This window comes from Palaemon carinicauda, chromosome 22 (genome assembly GCF_036898095.1).
Source record: "Palaemon carinicauda isolate YSFRI2023 chromosome 22, ASM3689809v2, whole genome shotgun sequence".
Lineage (NCBI taxonomy): Eukaryota > Metazoa > Arthropoda > Malacostraca > Decapoda > Palaemonidae > Palaemon > Palaemon carinicauda.
In genome coordinates, this window is record NC_090746.1 from 19578428 (window position 1) to 19600458 (window position 22031).

General features: G+C 34.5%; 1 protein-coding gene across 3 annotated transcripts in view; it reads right to left on the reverse strand.

The window, feature by feature from the left end:
- Positions 1–20074, reverse strand: part of LOC137616352 (solute carrier family 35 member F3) — a 391179-nt gene extending 371105 nt beyond the window's left edge. For all 3 annotated transcript variants that reach the window (XM_068346013.1, XM_068346011.1, XM_068346012.1), the window contains exon 1: positions 19563–20074. The gene's annotated coding sequence lies outside the window, so the exon portion shown is untranslated. The remainder of the gene's footprint in view (positions 1–19562) is intronic.
- Positions 20075–22031: the final 1957 nt, after the last annotated feature.

Genomic DNA, 22031 nt, shown 5'->3' on the forward strand with positions numbered 1-22031 from the left:
TGGGTGTACCCTCAATATACAGTCCAGTGTTAGGGGAGCTTAGTTAAATAGTCGCCGACTGCCGAAGACACCTGAGATGACCTACAATAGGTATGACTAATGAGAGGGAAGATATACTAAATAACCGAATGAATGTCTAAGATTTTTAATGTATATTTAAGAAGTACACCTTCAGTTGTTCTCAACAATCTCTGTTAATTAAATTGGTTGTAAGTTCCCTCCACTTAATTTTTTTCGATTGTTTCTTTGTGTGTGAGAGAGAGAGAGAGAGAGAGAGAGAGAGAGAGAGAGAGAGAGAGAGAGAGAGAGAGAGAGAGAGAGAGAGAGAGAGAGAGATCCTAGCTAGTGAGTTTGATTTTATATGCATATGTGTATTAGAGACATATAAAGAGAAACCCGCTCTTTTGTTTATTTCATAAGATATTGCATGATATTTTATGAGATTACATGGAAGAAGCAAAGTGTAATAGGATTGAAGGCTTGAGCTCAAAGTGGAGCTCCGTCCTTGAAGGTAATAAAGTAGAGGCGGTGAATACTCGTATTCTAGTATCGATTGTCTGTCATTCGCGTAAATAACTTTGAAGAGTGAAGGCCTTTCATGAGGTCTACCAAATCCATGAAAGGAAATGCTACCATTTCTTTATACGCAAATATCTAATCCCTTGAATTCAAAAATAATTTGATTATAACACTCTTTACCGAAGGTAACTTCAGCAGTTTATCCGAAAATGAATTCAGATGCATATGAAGACTTTGATGCCAAGTGCCCATGGTTTTGTTAATGTTGATTTAAGTAGTAATGATATTCATACCTTGGAAATGGAGATTTATGTCAAGTTTGATTGAAAAAAATTTAATTGCATAGCATTTTCTGTTTTTCATTTCCTCTAGTCAGAGAAAGGAAATCCATAATGAATAGGCTGTAAATTTTAAAATAAAAAATAAACGTAGCTTTCCTTCAGTTTTATATTTCATACATTTTTATTTTATTTTATTATTTTTTTATGTATTGGCTTTTTAGGGTATGCAGTTAGTAACATTTTTATGTCTATTCTTTTCTCTCTATCTTATTCTTGTTCTTTGACTCCAGCACTTTTGACCCTTTCCCGTTTTGTTGCCGAAATCGATGCCCATAACCAATTTGCACTAAATTTAAAAGCGACACTTAATAAAACTTTCGACACTTCGTTTCTTCGCAAGATTGTACAACACAGAAAGTCAAAACGTCTCAACCCAGTTCACGACCTATCTGCATACTTCTCTCTCATATTTAGCTGAGCTTTGGAATTCTCTTCATCTTTATGTATTTTTAGATTTTTTAAACCTTTCTCTTTTTCGAAGATGAGATCCATCTCTTCCGTCGTTTCTTTCTTTTCCGTAAACTTATTTTCTTTGGGACTGGACCATAGAACTCCATAGAACTCTATCCTTACACACAAAGAGTGGTAGTGCCATCGTTGGACCTCAAGCGGTGCACTGTTGGCATTTTAAAAGGGTCTTTGCAACTTCCTTTCGGATCTTAAATGCACGCGATTTTTAGCCTTTTACACCTTCGTTCCTTCATCATTTCATCCATTTTGCTGTCTTACCCATTAACTTTTACTTCATACTACAACTTCGAGATCTTATGGGACACTATGGCCTTCTAGGCTCCAGCACCTGGTCTTGTGGCCCAGATTAATAAATCCAATTTTACTCTTTTAAAAAGATTGATGTTACCTATGGGATCTTGATACCATCTGTATTTACTGCCTATGTAAATATATTTCTATTAAAAAGGACAGATTTTCTCCTGAACTGTGGAAACTCCAAAACTGTTACAGTATGCTGGAACTTCCTCCCGCATTCTTTAATTGTAGATTGTTTTGGTCTATAATGTGGTTTCAGTCATTTCTGGAAAAATCCAAGAGGTTCGATTACTATGTTCAACCTCTCAAGATGGGTGGTTGGGTAATTTATGATTATATATATATATATATATATATATATATATATATATATGTATATATATATAGGATACTGTATATATATATATGTATATATAACTTATATATATATATATATATATGTATATATATATATAGGATACTGTATATATATATATGTATATATAACTTATATATATATATATATATATATATATATATATATATTTATATGTATATATATATAATGTGTGTGTGTGTGTTTGTGTGTATATGTGTGTGAATGCTCGTAAATTTCGGAGTTTCTTTTTTTAGATTCTATGGCGTAAGCCATTAGTTGAAGAAATTGTGATTTTTTTTTATTTAATCCTATCATATATATATATATATATAATATATATATATGATATATATATATATAATATATATATATATATATATGTATGTATGTATGTATGTATGTATGTATGTATGTGAGTGTGAGTTGTAGTCGATTTGAAGTATTAGAGCTATCTTTTATTAAAAACTTTTTACAGTCAAGGAAGTTTTCGTCTTTTCTGATTTAATTTTCACATTAGTAGGGTCAACGAATGAATTTTAATTTGATTTGAATTCATGTGAATTCGCAAAGAATATTCGATATTTGGTAGATGGCTGCAGCTAGGGTACAATGTAACTCAGTCGTGGAAAAATGTCCATTATTTAGATAATCAAGAAACGTTCAAATAACTATAAACTATAAAAAAGTAGCTGTAAATGATCGACATATTTTTCATCATCATGCAGCCATAGTTGAATCACTTGTCTATAAGACCCTACTCACAAAGAATCCACTTTTCTATATATTTATATACAGTATAATGTGCAAACCCTAGTTTAAACCAAATGTTATACAAAAACGTAAAGTCGTTCACATATTTGTAAATATGAGTGGATGTGCAAGCACGCAGACATCCCATTTTGAAGAACTTCAGAGAGAATTCCATTAGTTAATGGGAATTTGGCACACTAGCACGCATGTTCTTTTTTTCTTGCTAGGGAGACTTCTCGAGTGAATTTCTATTACATTATTGAGGTTGGAAGCATGGGTTGGTCCTGTGATTAGAATAAGGATAATGGGAACAGAATCTTTCGGACGTTGCATTGTTAAGTTTTCGTTTCAAAAGCATGAATTGTTGCTGTTATAGTTGTTTCTGTTGATTTTATAAAAGTAAACGAGTTTTGATCATTAAAAGATAATCACATACATCATAGTAATGGTGGTGAGGTTATGCATCGGTTTTCACACACAAATAATCTGAAAATCTAATAATTAATACCGCTATATCTTCTCACAATTTACCCGGTAGTCCGAATCACAGACATGATGAAAACGAGTGTTGAATTTTTTAGGAATGAAAATATACATTTTTTTGTTTGTAAATATATTGATATATTCTTTATGCCTGCTATGCCCTCCACTCCAGTAAGGCGTCGAAACAAATATGAGTCACCACGGGCTATTATGCTTTTTTTGTGGAGTTCCCATGTGTATTGTCCAGAATGGCACTGCATATGTTAATGTTCCTTCACTTAAGAGCAAAGAAAAGTCTTTTAAAGTTATGCTGAAGATTGTTATCTTTATTTCCTATACGTGAACTGCATGATTTCCATTGACATATCATAGAGTCCAGTAATTAGTTTAAGAGGAGAGTATTATTTTAGAATTTTGGTATATGTATTAGATCCCTACCTCTTTCTTTGACGTACCTGATATATATGGAAAGACTAGTTAGGAGGGTCATGCACATTTCCATCTAAAGTCCACGCCTAACAACTGCCTGATGTAATAATCACGATTTTATGTAAACATATTTTGAGCTCGAGGAAAGTATCGTAAAATAGACTTCGGGAACAAAATATGTTTAGGTAAAGCTTATTTAGTTTTTTTAGAATCTGTATACTTGGTTATTAGTATATCTCGTGTCAAGTGATGTTATGTTTATCCATGTAAAAAGAAAATAAAATTAAACTTCCCCCTATGATTCATAAATATTTTGTCCGTAGATACTGACGTTTTTATTTTGCTCATTGTAAAGATGTTACATAAGTGACCTAAGACTATATGACTACAGGGAGTTGATGAAGATTATATTCATTGACATAATCTTTTAAATGCTTAGTGTAAAGGGAGAGCTCAGTGCAGAAAACTTCAACAGCACCATCCTCAAATTGTAGCCGCACAGAAGATTCATGAGCATCACGTCGACACCCCTAAACATATACAGTATGTGTAAGTCTGTTCATGACAAGCATGACAGACCATTACTCCGAGTAAAAACTTGGTTCTATTTTATCTTTAGGATTTGCCCATCTCCAAGACTGGAGTGAGCTTGGCGTTGATTCTCCTCAGTAAGGCGCATTTCTTTACTCATGATTATAAATTGGGTCGGAATAGTGTCATCATGGTTCAGTTTGCAGGTAGTAGGTTGGTCAAGGCACCAACCACCCGTTAACATACTACCGCTAGAGAGTTATTGTGCCCTTTGTTAGGCAGATAGTACTACATTGGATCCCTTTCTTGTTACCGCTCATTTTTCCTTTGCCTACACATACACCGAATAGCCTGGCTAATTCTTTACACATTTTCCTCTTTCCTTGTTTCCCTGACAACACTAAGAGTGGCTACTTTCCTCTTGGTAAGAATAGAAGAGACTCTTTAGCCATGATAGGCAGCTTTTCTAGGAGAAGGACACTTCAAAATCAAACCGTTGTTTTCTAGATTTGGTTAACGTCATAGCCTACGTATTGTCTTGAGCTATAGTTCTCTTGCTTAGAGGTACACTCAGGCACACTAGTCTATTTATTTCCTTATTTCCTTTCCCCACAGGGCTATTTTCCCTGTTGGAGATCTTAGGATTACAGCATTCAGTTTTTCCAAGTAGAGTTGTACCTTAGCTAATAATAATAATAATAATAATAATAATAATAATAATAATAATTAATGATGATAATTGGTCAAGGAAATTAAGTACCTATGACAAACAAATCATCAATCATTTTGTTTTTAAGAACAGTCTTGTCATCATAGATATTTATATGTTACGTAAATCTGTAAAAACCCAAATATCAAACAGTCAGAACCGGCATCCTGTTCGGTAATGCCTCAAAAAAATTAACGAAAGTAGTATTTGTTCGGATTGTAATGATATCCCCTTCATCCAGCCATTCGCAGCACAGCTGTGCGATCTGTTATCGGACTAGAACAAATAGACAAAATGGTCAGTTTCTTTTATTTTGTGTTACAAAGAAAAAGAGCATTTCGAGAAGGGGAAAACTCCAAGGCGAAAAAAAATCCCAAATAAGGTGAAGGACAAACATTGCATGACCGTTCTGGTATGGGCACAACGGTAAGAAGTTTACGTACAAATCACCCATTTTTATTCTCTAATACTGAAAAAAAAATACTTAGTTATAAATGTTGCTTATTTCTAAAATAAATGATGAGCTCTTGATTAGAATGTAGAACCGAAATGAAAACTAACGGAAAAGTGATTAAAAAATCTAAAGAATAACTCACTTTAGATCCTGGGAAGATAAAGCTTGAGATAGCTTAGGGTGGTGGCCATCTAAGTATCGTGGCAGGACAGACTCCAGGGAAATGGGGAAAAAATAGAAAGAAAGAAATAATCGCTCGGATGGTTGAGAAACAAGTGGCCTAAGAAGCCTGTGCCATTGTCTTCTTGATACTGCTCTTGCGGTGTTTTATTTCCTCCTTTGCTGTAACAGTCTATCTATCTTAGTTCTTTTAGCAATTTAGTCAGATTTTCATTTCCAACGGACTATTTTATTTTATTAGCAATTGTGTATAAAATATAAACAACTGTATGGAGGTTAGACAAACAGGCATGGAGTGTTCATAGCTGATAATAGAATGTAGTATTTTATGCAATACTAAATGCAATTTATCTTGCATACAGTATTCGTAATTTATTGCAAGGTTTATGCGTTCGGTGAGTTCCATGCGGGCTGTTTGGTTGGAATGTTATTTGGATTGTACGTTCACGATTAATTCATTAGTTCTCCTGAAGTCAGCGGGTGCTATGTTACGACGAAGTTGGCAATGAGGCTGACCCTACTGCACTGCTAAATAGTAGTTTATTCCTGTTTGCTTTTCACTTCCATTTCTGATATACCGTGCACCAAATATCTTGTTGGCTGAGAGAGAGAGAGAGAGAGAGAGAGAGAGAGAGAGAGAGAGAGAGAGAGAGTGAGAGAGAGAGAGAGAGAGAGAGAGAGAGAGAGAGAGTTATTTGCTTTAAAAAAACTGTAATGTTGAAGATGTTATACTGGAGTACTAATTATTTAATGCTCGCTTAAAATGAATGCAAATTACGTAAGTTTTGGGGAATTAGTCATCCTTAGTAATTATTTAAAAACTAAGCATGGAACCGCTCTTCGCATCTACGCGCATAAATCTGCTTCCATGAAGCAGTGCTCTAAATGCTTTAGAAATTTCATCACTATGAAAGTACGCTATTATTGATATAATTTCGAATGATCATTGAAAAACAATGAAAGCCAGCTCGAGCAATACCTTAGCAAGGGGCTGCATCGATTCCATACTTGTTGGTGTTTTTGTTATAAAGGTTACATGAAAATTCCACCCAAGGGTATATATGAAAATTACGGAATGAATAGGAAATATGACTAGTTAGTTTTATTTTATTACATGGACAGCAATACATGAATTATAAAATTGATTTAAGAAGAATATTTATTAAAAATGTATTAAAAATATATATATGCTTTTCTGAACTGTCAATGAAAAATATCAAAAGTCTGTAAATAAAAATTATTCAGAGCTCACTTAAAATAAGAGAAAAATACTATTTAAAGAAGATTATGAGCGGCACATTTTATAAACGTCAATATCTCACGTTATCAGAACGTTCGATGATATGTCTATATCTGTTATTATTATTTTTATATTTTCATTTTGCTATTTTGACCCCCTCGAGTAATGCGAATCGTTTTTGTTCGAGTCAAGCTTTCTCAACTTCTGCATAAATTTTTCATGTAAATTTCTTACGGCACTGCGGGCTTCCACTATGGCTGTTGATCCAGGATGCACGTCGCTTCCAGACATAAATACTGTATGATTTCCAGTATTTGTATGGATACAGGCTGTACAATCTATGTATAAGTGTTCACATTTCCAGTAAGTTTTCATTTTCCTTGAATTATGTTGATGCTTTTCGTAGATGTAATGAGATTCATCACAAAGTTTCTTCTTTTCCTTCTCACTAATAATGAATTTCAAGACCATGGGATAAGGGTTGCTGAGACAGAGAATAGTTTGAACTAGTTGGTTTAAGACTTCAAGGTTCGAAGATAATTAAAGGGTCTATTATATTTTAAATTTAAATTCTTTTGGCTTGTTAACTACTCTTCTTTTTGGTAATTAAATTATCTTTTAAATTTTAAATTTGAATGTTTGCTTAATAATTACTACCAAGTGCTGTTATAAAGTAGGTAAACAGTTCTGCGAGGCAGCAGCTATCTCTCGGTAATAAACAACAAAACGCTGCTATATTTGCTCAGGTGTTTACTTAAGCCCTTTCCACTTTGGTTAGTAACATGCTTTCTATACCTTTCCTTCCTAGTAACAGCCAAGATAGTGTTACACTGCGTATATCTGCTTTACTATTCCTTTGTGATAACAGGTAAGATCATATTATCCTATCATTATTTTCAACCATACTATTTTCTCTCCTTTATGGGGTGGCAAGTGATGTAAACATTTATTATATTTCAGAATGCTTTGGAAATGATATTGCTAGTCCCATGTTCTTCTCTACAGTGGATGTGACCACTGACTCACCACATTGCCTGACTCCTAGATATATATATATATATATATATATATATATATATATATATATATATATATATATATATATATACAGTATATATATATAAACTTTCCGTAATTAAATTGGTTTGCCTCCCGTCTTTCTTGTCACCACGAAGTTCTGTAACCACTAGAATGTTAATGGCCAGTCACATGAATAAACGATGTTATCTGTGTAGTCATTGACATCCAACATATGATTTCTAATTCTTGATGAGTTTATCTATAAGTTATATCACCCGAGATAAGTGTTATGTTCATTCATTTGAGGCATTGGAACTCTTTTTCTACCTTTTCAAGAATAGTACCGACAAGAACAGTGCAAACGTTTATGTTGGATATTAAGAGCAATATTGTAGTATTGCTATTTTGATACGTTTAGTATGAAAGTCTTGCTGGGCTTAAGTGAGGGTCAGGAGAATTATTCCATTAATAAGGAGTAAATCGGGTTTTTAAGGGAACAGTAAAATGGACCGGCGACTATCCATGCAGAATTTATATCGTTTGCATGCAGGAGGCACTTCGATAATGTAACCTTGAGACATAAGTGAACACTGCTAACTTTTCTTATATTCTTTGTTTTCTCTTACTTGTATCCTTCATAACTCTCTAGTGTGTATTCATTTTAAGATCTTAAACAGATATATAAGTAATGTTAACAAGACCAATCAGAGATTTCTGATCTTCGCCATGGCTTAAGATCTATCTCTGGTGGAAATTTCGTCAAAATCCGTCAATTTGTTTTGACGTTATCTTTAAAATGGCCAAAAATGGAAATCCTGATCCGGATCATCTCCAAAATTTAATGGGGCTACCATGACCTAAGATCTGTCTGTGGTGAAAATTTCGTCAAAATCCGTCGTGTAGTTTTGACGTGATCCAGTCCACGGACACACACACAAATGAATAAACAAACCGACTAGAAAACATAACCTCCTTGGTGGAGGTAATAATAATAATAATAATAATAATAATAATAATAATAATAATAATAATAATAATTAATAATTAATAATAATAATAATAATAATAATAATAATAATAATAATAATAATAATAATAGCAGCTAAGCTTAAAACTTAAATGGAAAGGCAGAATGCTACAAGCCCAAGTGCCCCAACAGTGAAAATAGTCCAGTAAAGAAGGGACATCAATAATATATGTATGAGAAGTAATGATAAAAAGGAAGAATAATATTTTATGATCAGTAGCACCGTTGAAATTTATCTGTCTTACTTAAACTATGAAGAGAGAATCATGTCAACCTGTTTAATATAAAACCATTCTCTGCTAGTTTCAACTTCGGAAGTTCCACTGATTTAACTGCCAGATTATGAAGATCATTCCGCAATCTGATTACAGCTGGGATAAAACTTGTGTAGTACTGAGCCTTACGGTGGACAAGGGCAGACTTATAATTGACTGCATTCCTAGTACTGGATGTAAAGGATTGTCATAATTATGTATATAAAAAAACTAACCAAAAGACATTACTAGAAATTAATATTGAGATCAGCAATAAGAAATTTGATAGACAGCAAATTTTTGTCCAACAAATTAAGATGAGATTCAGCAGCTGAAGACCAGGCATGAGAACAATACGCGAAGTAGGGTAGAATGAAAGAATTCAAAAAAAATTTCAGGGTAAAATCTCTCAGTAAGCTAGTTTTTTGTCCAATTGAAAACGAAAAACATCAAAAATGTTTCTCAAAAGTTTACTTGCAATCAAGAATCACACCAAAAACATTTAACTGAGTTTTATATAATTAAATAAAACAGTATCAAAGCAGAGATCTGGAGGTTGAGGAGCTACTGTCCTCGACCTACTTACAATCATAATTTGAATTTTGTTATGATTCATCTTCATGCCCCATAATTTGCACCATTCACTAATTTTAGCCAGACCTCCTTCAAGGAATTCGGCAACCCCATATCTACTTTCAAGAAATGGAATTAATGCAAGGAGGGTAGCATCATCTGCGTATGCAATAAGCTTTATTTCTAGGCCAAACCACATATCATGTGTATATAGTATGAAAAGTAATAGGCTCAGAACACTACCCTGAGGAACACCAGATATTACATATTTAAACTCACTATACATCAACAACAGCTTTGTACAATCTGTTACTTGAAAATTAAATAATGATGCTAAGAAGAGACCCAACTACCCCCAACTGTGTGAGTTTGGAAACAATGGCCTCATGCTTAACACAGTCAAATCAAGGCCAATCATACGAACTTTCTGACCACAATCAAGGGATTTCTGTACAGCAAGAAAATTGTAAGAAGGGCATCACATGTTCCAAGGCCTTTGCCTAAGCCAATTTACAAACTAGGGAACTCAATATTAACTTCTGCATATCTATTTAAATGTCTTGTTAGAATACGTTAAAAAGAAGATTTAGGTAATACAAGAGCTAAAGCTCTCACAAAAACATTTACCTAATGGAATAACATTACCAATTCTTCAACAAGAGCAAAAAAGAAGCTCTTCTTACAAGCTTGCAAAAAATAACAGACAAAATAGGAGCTTACTGTCAAATCCATCAGTCAAAAGGGTTACCTTTTCCTTTGGAAATTAAATGTTCAAGTAAAGGGGTAATTGTTAAGTCTGCATAAAAAAGTGCAGATTTAAAGATAGCCCACAATTTATGTTCCTGGGTTGTACCAGAGGATTTTTTATAGTTAAATTGTATCCCTTTTCGTAGAAGCATAAATCCTCTGACCAATAGCTCTTAGCTTAGTTTAGTTATTCCAAGCTAAATATGATATGTTACCCTTCCAAAGATGATAGGCCTCCTGTTTCTCAAAATAAATAAGTCCACAATCATCATTAAACCGGGGCTTGTATTTAACTTGGCATTTTAACACATGAGAAGGGATACGCCTGTCAATTATGTTGACCAGATTCTCATTCAAAAGAAAAACAGGCTAAATTTTTTAGACACTTGTAACCAATAAAAAAAAAAAAACACTCAAAATGCCATTTCAATCTGCATGAGATTTTATATATATTTTTCATGAGTATGCCACATCGGGGACAAGCTACTATGTCTTGATTGCTAACGAAACCAAGGCATGATGATCAGACATGTCAATTGGAGAACAAACCTTACTTTTCATAACACCAGGGGAGCCGGTATATACTGTACTATCTCCTAGCAGTTACCAGACCTGTGAGTAGCTGTATCGCATATGACTTGCTCACAGCCTGATTTAGAGGAAAAGTCCAGATCTCTTAATCCATGGCGATCAGTAGAAGAAACAGAATTCAACCACTTCCTATGATGAGCGTTGAAATCACCAACAAGCACAAAAGAGGCCTTTCTCTCATCTTCTTGTATCTTAGCTATAATGGTATGAAGACAATCGAAGTTAGAATAATCCAAGTTTGAAAGTTGTTATGCCTAACACAAACTTTAATGATCCAACTCTCATATAAAAGTCTTAATTGTCACTCATGAATGGCAGAGGCAAGGGACGGACAGTGACGTTGCCTTAGCAACCAGGAACCAGGACAATGTCCTAGAGATCAGCGCCCAAGCCCCCTCCCTATCCAAGCTAGGACCAGTGAGGGCTAGGCAATGGCCGCTGATGACTCAGCGGGTAGACCTATAGGGTCCCCCAAACCCCCTATCCTTATCTCACAAAGATGGTGAGGTTGCAGCCACTAAAGGAAGTAACGAGTTTGGGCGGGACTCGAACCCCAATCTGGCGATCACCAGGCAGGGACGTTACCAACAGGGCATCCATATTCATACTGTAATATCACTTCATCACAAAGAATATCAAATCTTTATATGTGAGGAAGAAAGCTGATTATCAGAATGGCTCGAAATGATAATCATGAATTTGGATTTCCTCATATATGAGAAACAAATTTTGTTGCATGGTAATTTTGTCATGGTATCTCAAACTTTGGAGTGTGAGAAGTTGTTGCTTTTCTGAGAGCAGAGAGGTTGATGGTAATTAATTTCGTTACAGAATTCTTGAGGCTTGTCAAGCTTTTATCCAATGTATGTGCAATTTCTAAATCTATATATATATATATATATATATATATATATATATATATATATATATATATATATATATATACTGTATATATATATTTGTATATATGTATATATATATATATATATATATATATATATATATATATATATATATATATATATATATATATACCAAGTCTTAGTCTTTTTTTGAATTGGCTTATTATTTACTAGTTAGTAATTTATTTTTTATGTAAGCCTATTTTTTGTGTCCCATAGTTTTGACCTGTTTATCATATCTTTAAAAATCGTATGTTTGGTAAGATGGTAAACCTCATGGGACATTGGGCTAAATTTTTAAGACGTTATCTGTTAAGGTATTGTGCTTTGTTATGAGAGATGCAGGTATTTATAGCATACGATTAGTTTTTACGAGACTTTGAACATTGCTTTAGTAATACTGGGTTCTGTCTATGTATGTGTATCGACGGGCTTGAATTCATTTATTCTCACGCATCTTTACTCATCCATCATAGATCGATAAACAAATGCCGTCATATTTCCCAGGGATCTTTTGCAAGAAGAGGAGTCTGTGAAAGTGGCCAACGGTTTTGTCTAGATATTGCCTAGTTCTTGGACATTTTACGAAAAAACTGCTGACATGCTGATAACCCTCTGCTCAAGTTTTGAAACGAAGAGGAAGACCAAAGTATTGAGAGAGAGAGAGAGAGAGAGAGAGAGAGAGAGAGAGAGAGAGAGAGAGAGAGAGAGAGAGAGAGAGAGAGAGAGAGAGAGAGTGTTCTAATGTATTGGATCGTCAGTTCTAGCTGCATGAGGAAATAATTGCCCTTCAAATGGTCTTTCTGCTGTTAATGTTATTCAACTGTTATTTCTCAGATCTAGTATTTATTACGCATTTGCATCTCAATGGCATACTATTCACGGAAATTAGAGTTTAATCATCTAAATGTTCGGCTTTACTCTTCCGTGACTGAAACTGGGCAGTCTTACCATAATCATGTAAATTACCTTTAAGACAGATGAAATTTTTGCAGATTGTATTTTACTGTTGTGCAACCTCTATAATTTATGTATCCAATAATTACTCACAATTACTCGTGTTTACTCAAGAAAGTGTCGTGTCATAAAAACGAAGTGCTTTTCCTTGTTTATTGCATTTGAATATTATAAATAGTGGTCAGGGATTCAATTCTACTGCGACAAGAAGCTCCATTATTTCTGTTTTATCCTTTCTTGTAAAAATCAAAGTTTTTGAGGACCAGTAAAAAGGAAGGCTGTCTGCTCTATTACTTAACGTAATGATATGTGACTAAATTATCTAACACCCTTTTTTTTATAATTGTTTGGAATGTTGATCAAAATGTATTATAAAACTACTGGGAATAGGAAAAAGTTCACATATGAGATTTTCATTCTTACGTACGTACGTGTTTCACGTAATGAGTTAAGAGTTAACAAGTTACAATCTCTATGTAACTTCAACATCATTTACAAAGTGTTTTTATTTTCTTTGCGCATTTATTGATCGGACTGTGCCGTGAAAAAAAAAAAAACTCATTTGTGTAATACAATTTGCCTCCTGTCATAAGTTTTCTTAATGGCTCATTTCTCTTGTGCCTTCCTTCCGTTTAGGGACCAACGCATAAATGGTGCCTTGAGTAAACAGGTTACGACTTACGAGGAACAGCGCTGTCTTTTTAGGCGGAATCAAGTAAAACTTCCAAAGTAACTCGGTAACGGGAAGTTGTAAGATGGTTCTTTTTATATCCTTGGGAGGAATCGTCCAAATAGGGAGGGCGTATTGGAATTCTTTCGATTCCAAGTCTGTAAGTTCCAGGATTGTCTAAGAAAGTAAAGTGCAACTTTTCGACAAATGGAAATTATTTGATTTTATCTGTAGCTTTAGGTTTTTCTTGATTATACAAATATTTCGTTATATTTTATTTTTCAACTTGTTATTTATTGTATATAGTTATAAATATTTATTTGGGAAGTATATGTGGCTTTAAACTTGTGGAGAGGTTACAAAATTCAAATTGTTACATTTACTGAGATATAGGGTTTGTATTCAGTATTTTATTCTATTAAATCCCTATTGCTAAAAAAATATGCTGGTCTCTTACGTCATTGCTAGAATATTGTTCTTATCCCTTTTGTCCAATCAATTTGGTCCTCCGCCCTTCTCCCCCCCCCCTCCCCCAGTATCTCTTGCCAAGAGTCAGTTCGTCCCCCAGTATTGGAGGCCCCTATTCTCATTACTTGTCCCTGGAACTAAATGGAAAGTCCTCTATCCTCTTGGGACGCGTAACACCCTTTAATCTATTGGTTTCTACTTCTAGTGTTTCTGTAAATTAACAATCTACTGCTGTTGGATCGATGATTGCTTCCTTCTTTCCAGTGTCAATCATTTGAAATTTTCTGTTCAATTTTCTTCAATTTTTATTAATTGTTTAAGCGTTGAACCTTACTTTTTTACCTTTTTCTTTATTTCATAGGGATTATGTTAAATATAGGTACTGGAATGGCAGTCCCGTTGTTCTTTGACTCATATATTTCATGAAATAAGATTTTTAATTGTAACCCAAACAATTCACATCTTGGGCATTACATTTAAAAGTGTACAAAATTTTGAATGTTGTAAACATAATGATTACATTCTTGCTTGCCATAGTTTACGCTAAGTTTAAAGTCATAAGTATAGATTATTATAAAGATTGAGGATATGATACCGTGATCATTTTTTTTAGATTAACCTTATAACAGGTTTGCATCATGATCACAGTAAGTATTTGTCAACATTGTCTGTTTAGACCTATCACACGTCTGTCACATGGCCTTGGTACTGAGAAAACGGCTTGGGTACCGGACATAGAGTACTATTAGGAAAAGTTAAAGATATTTATATATGTATAGTGTACTTTCGAAGAACATGAAGATATTTATATTTACTGTATATGTAAGTAGTTTATTTCATGTTGCTCTTAAAAACTAAGATATTTTGAAAAACTGGTTTATCGTTTTCCAAGAAGGTACCTGTTGATACTTTTTTCATCTTATGATCTCGATTTTTTCCCCCTCAAAGAAATGCAGAAATTTAAGACAATCTAGTTTCCACCTAGGGGAATATTGATACATCTTTTTCATTTTATAAGCAAAGGATCTTAAAGTTTGTATTGTTTTCGATACAGCCAATATAGCGAAGAGTGCTACATAACTCTGAAAGAGATCTTGATACTCATTCAACAGCTTTGGAAATCAATAGTTTAATTACTTTGAAAAAAAGTAAAGAAGCAACTTTCCAACAGATGATTCATCTGTCAAACTTTATAAAGAATCATCGAGTTTCTGAGAACCTGAAAGTTCGATTATAAAACAAAATATCAGGAGATCCTCTTAAGTCAGCGATTAGCATACCCATTACTGGACATCCCACGTCTAGAGTAAATACTTTTGAAAAGAAATACCGGAACATTTAAACAGCATTTACAGGAATAAAATTAGATTTTGCTTTTTATACTTTTTTCAAGGCAGTTTGATTATAATGTAATTAGTCAAAATGAAATTAACTATTTAACCAATAGTTGTAAAAGATAGGGAAAGGTATTTAATTTGATCAAGGTAATGTCCCCTCGCCACATAAGTTGTGCGGTTTTACAATATGAACATTAGAATAAGAAAAGCTTTAGATATGAAAAGGTGAAAAAGTATTTATTAGAAGGAAATTATGTGTTCTTAGCTGCTCGAAATTCTTCTTGGTTTTCTATTTAATTCGTCAAGACACCTTGTGAATTATCATAGTCATGCAATTCATATTCCGTTGGCGACTGCGTACTTTTAGGGGAAAACACTGTCTGTACTAGATCCCAGCAAATATTGATATGAGTGCTAATGTTTATGCACATTACATTGTTATAATATAATAGAACTTTACGAGAAATCACGAAACGAAGATTTCACTCTAGATTTAGTGCCGACTGTCATATTTTCTACCCCAGATCTCAAATCAAAAGCTAGTGTAGTTACAACTTACAATTTCAGAAATTATTTGACAATGAGTTTCTGGGTGTGTTAAGATCCCATTATAAGTTAAAAAGGAAAATGGGCTTTGTTGGAAATCTCTATGAGACGTCGACAAGTCGTACTTGAATACAGGAAATTAAAAGTCTGTATCTCATTTTGAAAATTACAACCTTTTGGGGAAAAATTGCTGGAGCAATACATAGCTCTTGCCGACCACAAATCAACATCTCTCTATAAACATTCTTAGATATGAAATGTTGATAAACACCACTATAGTCCTTGCAAACGTATGCAACTCGGACTACTTTCTTCCAACAAGTCTATGGTCAGTCGCACCCTGATTTTACCTTGCCTAAGACAATGACAAATTACTGCCACATTGATATGAGGAACAGATCTATGCTTTACTTTCAAGCTTATCTACACATAATGATCTACATTTATACCAAGTTTAACCTAACTGAAATCCTTTCAACCTTGTAGGGCGAGTTGCGATGGCTTAGGTGAGCATTATACCCACGCTGAAGGACTAGCGAATAGGCAAACTATTGTGATCTACGACATTGTCGGTAAGAATTAAGGAATTTAGAACGATTATAGCGACAAATATTGGGCATTTACTGACACGTTCTATAGGGTTTAGGATTTGAGATTTACTCGTTATTATCTTAGAGTGATAGATAAATTGATAAATACTATCCTTTAAAACTGGAAATTTATGGTTGATACTTAACATCTACTTATGGATATTAGTTCCCATTCATCTCGTTTATAATCTTGAACCCAGTCTGCTTAAGCTCTTGAAATGTTAAAGGGCGCTTATAACAAGTGTTAAACCTAAAGATACCGAGAAAGGGCCGGAATAAAGGGGAAGTTTCAGGTGAATAGCGTCAGTTTCGGTATGGGTGTTTAATAAGAACTCAGGTTAAGGTCAGTTATCCTTCTGAATGGCAAGGGTAAGAATGTTAGGGAAGGGAGCAAATGGGTGTGGAAATATTGGTAGCAAATCAGAAAATAATCTTTATGCCTAATGACAACCGAATTAGGTAGTGATCAGAAGGATTTTGACATGCATAGATTATGTAAGATTTCTTTTGACAGTAATTTATAGAATAAAAATACGTTTAGAGTGAAGTAATGGTCATGAGATGACGATAAAAGTATTTTAGTTTAATTCCATAGCTTATTGAAAAGTCCGTGTAGATTATCATTAGTAACAAGGGGATATTACAGTGTTTCTGTGTAAATTAGATTCTGTGTTTCATCCAGATATTTAACTGTAACAGCTACAATAGTTATTGAATCTCAGAGTTATCCTTTCCCAGAGATCATAAGGAAGTGTGTGTATTCGTCTGAACATGAGGTACAGTACATAGCTTCAACTTGGTGCTAGTGTTATATCACCATGAAGCTGGTGTTACTACGAAAACATCATGAGTCTGGTGTTACTATAATATAACATGATCCTGGTATTCCTGTTATATCAAAGTGAATCTTGAGTTACTGTTATATCAACATAGGCCTGAGGGTGTTATTGTATCAGTGTGAACCTGGTGTAGCTATTATAACAGCAGGAGTCTGGTGTTACTGTTATATCAGCATGATCCTGGTTTAGCGTTTTACAGTATGAATATGGTGTTACAATTATAATAGCATGAACCTGGTGTGACAGTTCCATCAGCATGAACTTGGCGCTATTGTTATATTAACAAAAAACTGGTATTGCTATTATAACAGCATGAGTGTTAATAACATATCAAATATACTTGGTATTACTGTCATACCAAAATAAACTTAGAGTTAGCGTTATAACAGAATGCATTATCACGACAACTTGAAGGTGGCGTCATCCTTACGTTAGTATGAACTTGATATTAACATGTCAACATGAACCAAACGTTACCGTTATATCAGCTTGAACCTGGTATTACCATTACATCAGCATGAACTTGGTGTTACTGTTATATCAGTATGAACCTAATGTTGTCATTATATGAGCTAAACTGTATCAATAGAATTTTGAGTCACTGAGACACATAAGAGGAAAACGTGAATTGTCATTGAAAAATGTTAATGCGCCGAATCCATAAAGAAACTGGTCACACAATTGATGGAAGATAAATTCACAGTAGTAGTTCGGAATCAAAGGGAAGGAAATACAGTTTAAATTGTATCAACTAATATTTATCGTCTATGACAGATTTTGCATAAGAAATTTGAGAGAGTCCCTAGAAGGCCGTCTAATATGACAAAAATTGATATACTTATATTAATTATTCATTACTTCTCATGTAGTTTATTTCTTATTATCTATCCTCATTAGATTATTTTTTCTTGTAGGAGCCCTTGGGCTTATCGCATCTTGCTTTTCGAACTGCGGTTGTAGCTTGGCTAGTAATAATAATACTAATCGGTATAGGACCATCTTCAGCTGTAATAAGTTATGGAATATAAACAACGAAAAGTAACTATTGTAGAGAAAGGTGAGATCGTTCAATAGGTCTTTATGGGATGACTTTCAAGAAAAATTAGGTTTTTAAGTTGGGATGAAATCCAAAGAAGTCTTGTTTTGTTTTGAGTACCAAGAGAGAGAAAGAAGATAACGCGATAAGACCCCTATACACAACGTATCAAGGTTACTTATGGAGAAACATATCCTTAAACACCCCATTTCAAGGACGACAAAGAACCCATCCTTAAACACCCCATTTCAAGGACGACAAAGAACCCATCCTTCGTCAGGAGGCTGTATAGTACTCGAGAGGTTGCATGACATCCCCAGCTTGTATCTATGTTGCGTGTGGGTGTTGCAGAGTATCCTGACCGCCGTTATGCATCGCAGGTGACATGAATTGTCTTACTCCGGAACATGAAAATACTTGCTAGTGCCTTCACACCAAGGACTAAGCGATATCCTCGATAACTTAGAATTCGATTTCTTTTTTTTTTTTTAGTTTGAGTTCTTTCAAGTTCCTTACTTAAGTGCATGGTACTTTCGTACTCGATTTTCCTCCCTTTAAATTATACCTTTGTTAGTCTCTATTTCTCCCACCTGTTTATTTTGGGTTACATTTCAATGCAATGTTACTCCTTTTGAATATATATTTTTAATGTGAGTATTTTATCGTATATAAATCTCTTAATCAAAAATAAGCATTAAGAATATATTTGATTTAAATATTATTATTTGGTCACCTGTAGTTTCTCCTTTGACGAGCTCATAAACATAATGTTACTGAAGTATTATCTTTTAACCGTGAACTAAAATGAATGACAGTCTTAAGTACTCATTCCTTTATATTCAAAAGTTACTTCCAAGGGAAATTATTTCCGTGTTGGGTAGATGATTTGTTATTATTATTATTATTATTATTATTATTATTATTATTATTATTATTATTATTACTAGTGGCAACAGCAATGATAATGCAAGCGTAAAAGATCAATAAATATCGTTATGCTATTAAAAAATTATCGAATAAAATACTAAATCAATTAAAAACACTATCATATCACCATTCAGACATGTAAATATTTTGCATTTTTTTATCGGTAATGCAATTTATAAGTAAAATATAATTGATTTCGTTACCTCCAATGTCCCATGGCATACTGCTATATTAATGTTATATCCCAGCACCTTTAAATAATTGAAATTAAATGCAGTCTCTCCTATTCACGTAAAAAATAAAGTAATTTTCTTACCTTTGGGTCCTCGTCTTCTTTTTATGACTTCTTTTTCTTATTTTCTAAAATTTGAATGAACCTTGATATAAAAAATGATAAACCAAAATATCCCTTTTAGGAGAACAGGGCTGAAAGATGATAGCTTAACGAGGAATGCCAAGGCATCTTGTTCCTTTTATCTTTACATACACATGACTCTCACTGTCTGTCGGTATCTCTTGGCCCTCTCTCTATTTCTTTTCCTCCATCTCCCTCAAAGCCTTCTATGTGCTGCTTCTGCAACTGCGGAGACAGTGAACGTTGTGTTTTCCCTTCGTGGTATTCTCTGTCCCTGTCTACTTTATTTGTTCAGAGACTGCTGGGCTTCAGGTGCCTGCTTGGCCCCCGCTGTGAGTCGCCATCCTTCTTCTCAATGGAAGGTCGCTGGTCCTTCTCAAGGATGTGTTCCACAGGTGCCAAGGGAACGGAGAGAGAGAGAGACAGACAGACCCGCTGCACGTTCGTGTGCGTACACCCAACACCACCGGCACCACAACACTACGAGCTGACACTTAGCTTTAGAGCCACCTTCACTACCACCCGTGCCATCACTCCCACAAGGCCACGGTGCCTCCCACCCTCCTCTCTCTCTCTCTCTCTCTCTCTCTCTCTCTCTCTCTCTCTCTCTCTCTCTCTCTCTCTCTCTCTCTCTCTCTCTCTCTCTCTCTCTCTCAATTATTTTGTGTTCTCTTCTTTCACTCCCATTTGCTAATACCTATTAAGATGACTAAGTTCATTTTTCGAACGAGTGCTTAATATACTCAATATGTCGTTAAAGTAACAGTTCGAGTAAGATTTATTTAATTAGACCTGTGATTCCAGAAAACCTGACGTTCCTCTTCACTGCCACGCGTTTTCCTTTTCCATGCTGGTACATTTTGAGTGATGTCATCGATTCTGTAGTTTGTATAATCATAAAACGTGACCAACCATAAATACAAATTTAAATTCTATTGGACATGATCAAGCGCGTGCGCCGCTTCCGTAAAGCACCATAGGTTCCCAACATGGGAAACCTTCCTTCCAATGAGAATAGAGGACCAAGGAATCCTTGCATCTTATTGGATGAGAGCGAGGCTGGGTGTTATAGTTGGTGTGGTACGGAGATCCTGTGATCAATAAGTTCGGATACTCAGGCAACACGTGCAGACTGATACCTGTCATCTCTTACATAGTTGTAAATTTTACGAACTGAGATGAAGTTGGCGGATGGGACATATCTTTAGATTTGCCATCTTAATTGTGTGAATTCGCAAGAAAAGTTTTTTCCCATTATAATCAGAGTATTGCTTAATATATCGGGTGTTATGATTTAGGAATGTTTGTGTACAAACACACATCCGCAAACACTATTTGAAAAAAGAAATAGACATGGGCAGGACATGTAATAAGAATGGCAGATTATAGATGGTCATTAAGAATAACAGATTGGGTCGCTTGAGATTGTAAAAGAAGCAGGAGAAGAAAGAGAAGACGATGGATTGACGAACTAAAAAAATTGCTGGTATAAACTGATGCGAGTGGAAGGACATGTCTGAGGCCTTTGTCCTGCGGTGGACTAGTTACGGTTAATGATGATGATGATGATCAAGGCCCTCCCGTTCCTATATGTCTGCCACAGCATCAATGTGTCCCTTTTTATGTCTTCCTCTCTCCTTACCCTCTAGTACTCTTTAAATTCTACACTTTTTTTTTTTTTATATTATTAGCGTCCATTCTTTCAACAGGACCAAATCACACCAAAATACATTAATTCATCTCTCACCTGCACTAATCTTTTTGCCGCTTAGGTGTGTCTCCACATTTCTCACTCGATAATTCTCACGCCACATACACTATACAAACACTTCATCTCACCAGCTTTAGTATTTTATATTTCATTTAAATAAAAATTCCAATCTTTACTTCTATAAAGTCGAGTTATTTCAACAGCCACCTTATACATTCCCACCATTGCCTTTCCAGACGAGCCAAGTCTCCTAATAATATTTTCCTCGTATGCATCTAATTTTCTTGCTTTTCTTATATTGTGACTTGCCTCTTTTATCATCTTTTATATTTGCACTAACATACTAATCTGAATCAACTACTTTCATTCTTCTATCACTCATACTAACATTAATTACTCCATCTTAATTGTTTCCATTTATTCAGATTGCCTTAATCTGTCTCCTATTTAGTGCAAAATTTTTCTTCTTGGAGATTTTTTTCAAAATTTTACCAGCGATTGATATATCCCTTTTATGTTTCCAGTCAGCACACCATTATCTGCTAATGTTCGTCAGTCCACGGTCCATTCACAACTCAATTTCTTATCCCAGAACTATGAAGCTGCATCAACTGTCTCTCCTCTGTTTAATGATGTTGAATAGCCTTGAGGACAACATAGCACTTGCCTAAGACCTACTTCTATAACAAATTAGTCACTCTTCGGCCTACATTCCAAAC